The sequence below is a fragment of the Geospiza fortis genome, unplaced genomic scaffold (assembly GCF_000277835.1).
Source record: "Geospiza fortis unplaced genomic scaffold, GeoFor_1.0 scaffold367, whole genome shotgun sequence".
NCBI classification, from domain to species: Eukaryota; Metazoa; Chordata; class Aves; order Passeriformes; family Thraupidae; genus Geospiza; species Geospiza fortis.
The window spans coordinates 12,387-14,641 of NW_005054746.1; the positions used below are offsets into that span (position 1 = coordinate 12,387).

Below are 2,255 nucleotides of genomic sequence, written 5' to 3' on the forward strand. Positions count from 1 at the left end.
CAGGCAGCCAGGTACCGCTCCTGTGCGCCGTGGGGCGGGGGACATTCCCGTGCGGTGACTGGGACGGGCAGGGTGCCCAGCCATCCTGGAACAAAGGACCGCTTTGATGCGCGGTTTCGGGCAGAGCTGATGAAAACTTTTTTTTTTTTTTTGCCTTGTGAAGGTTTTACGGAGCCAGGTGGGCGCAGGGTTTCTCTGTGGTGGTTCTGAGGGGTGAAGGGGTTTCTCTGGCTTGTTTGTTTCAAGGATACGCAGCGGGCGTGCCTCCTGCTGCCAGACAAAGCCGGAGAAACGATGACGGAGTCAGGTCATACAGCAGCAGCTCTCAAAGAGCCTTGTTTCGCCCCAAATCGTCTTTTCATTAATTAACTGCTTCCTAAGCTTTTCCGAAGTGGAGGTGAACCCTACGAAAGGTGGTGGGCTGGGGGAATCGCGGGTAAGCTTCTGTGAAGGAGAGGATGCGCCTGGGAGGAGGTGTCTGAAGAAGAGCTGGGGGATGGTGCTGCGGTAGAATGCTCTGGCCAGGCAGCCGGGAGAAATCTGCACAATGGTGGGAGGCAGCAGCACATTACCAGGAACAGCAGGCTTCCCTGCGTCTTGCATAGCTGGCATCTGGCACTCTGCTGCAGTTCCATGCTCGGCTCTCCTCTAGTGCCCTTGGTCTGCTCTCTGCCGTGCCACCTTGGAGATGTGGAAAACACCCACCCCTGCCTGTGCTTGTGGGGAAAGAGGGTGGTGTTCAGGTCAAAGATCTGGCCAGCTCAGACACAGGGTAAATAAACATGGCTGTGCTTTGCTGTAATTGGCAGAAGGAGCAGGAAGCATGTGTTCTCTCATCTGCTGTTTTGGAGGAATGTCCAGGTTGAAACAACAGCATTAACCCCAAATACCAAAATGGCTCTTGGGGCACAAAGGACACGGACAAGATACTGACCTTGGCAGAGTTGCTGGGTAAATGCTTAATTTGCTAGGAAAGAGCCACGTAGCTCCTCAAAGAGCTCGAGCCAGAGATAGAACAGATCCTCTGCTTGTTTCGCAGGTAGAGGTTTGTCCCTGTGACTTTGCCTGCCTTGCTGTGTGTACAAAAGCTGTTTGCTTCTGAAAAAAGTAGCGCAGTCTTGCAGCCTGCAGTCAGCTGGTCTTTGCAGGTACACCATGGAGGGAGTGTGGGCACACCAGAGCCCTCCAGGGCACACAGAGTGGCCCCAGGGCGCCTGCTGGTCCCATCTGCATCCTGGTTATCTCCTGTACCCGGCTCAGGCACATCCAGTGCAGAGCCCTCACATTAGACAGATGCCTGCAAAGGCACTGGCTCCTGGGAATTACTCTGCCTGCTTTAATACTGCTTCATGCTGTCAGGGCAAGGTAATGGCTCTGGCTCTGTTTTTTATAGTGCGAGACTCCCAATCAGATTCTGAAGCTGGGAAGAGATGCTTGCCCTGGCTCTGTTCCAGCTGCTTAGCTCTTGTCTCTCCACTAGCCTGGAAATGTGTTTTAATGGTGTTTCACTGTAGTCCCAGGCGCAGCAGATGCAGAATGGATTTGGTGAGCTGCTGCAGACACGAACAAGTTTAAAAACAAGGTCTTATCAGCTGATCTGGAGGTGCCAGCATAAGCTTGCTGGTGGGAGTGGTGATGACTGCTGTTCTCATTCCAATGGCCTGCTGGAAGGGGCAGGTTTTCCCAGCTGGGGTTGTAAAAAATACGATGTACAACCAGAACAAAATAGTTTTCTGCTAATGGCAAAAATCGGTGCTATTTTTTTTGTTTGTTTGGTTGGTTTTGCTGTTGTTGTTTGTTTTGTTGGGGTTTTTTAACCCTTGTTGATTTCCAATATCTGTATTCTTTGGTAGTAACAAATGGAGTGAAACCTTTCTGGTCTTGAAAGAAATGAATGATCTGATACAAAGCCAACCAGACTACCTGTTCTGTCTTCCTCAGAGTACATATCCATTCTGGAATTGGATGATGCTTTGATAATACAGGAATTGCTTGCTCTGGTCAATCAGAACAAACACCAGTACCTTTTGTCCCTTTCCAGCTGTGGGCTGGAAGGTGAGAGGGGTATGAGAAGCTCCCTTGTTCTTTGTGTAGTGGTGTGAACATGAGTCACTGTAGCCAAGTCCTTGTAAAGCCACTTTATCACCACCTTGTCCTGGGTTTCAGGAAGGTTATGGGATGTTGTGTGTTTCATTAGAGATTGTGGGTGGTAGGGAGCCAAAGCTTCTGGGACAGAGAGGAGTGTTGGGAGGCTC

At 50.7% G+C, this 2,255-nt stretch overlaps 1 protein-coding gene across 1 annotated transcript in view; it reads left to right on the forward strand.

Moving 5' to 3' along the window:
• The first annotated feature begins 6 nt into the window (after nucleotides 1-6).
• The window catches only part of KLC4 (kinesin light chain 4), a 22,934-nt gene continuing 20,685 nt past the window's right edge, over nucleotides 7-2,255 (forward strand). The window contains exon 1 of the mRNA XM_005431058.2: nucleotides 7-11. The gene's annotated coding sequence lies outside the window, so the exon portion shown is untranslated. The remainder of the gene's footprint in view (nucleotides 12-2,255) is intronic.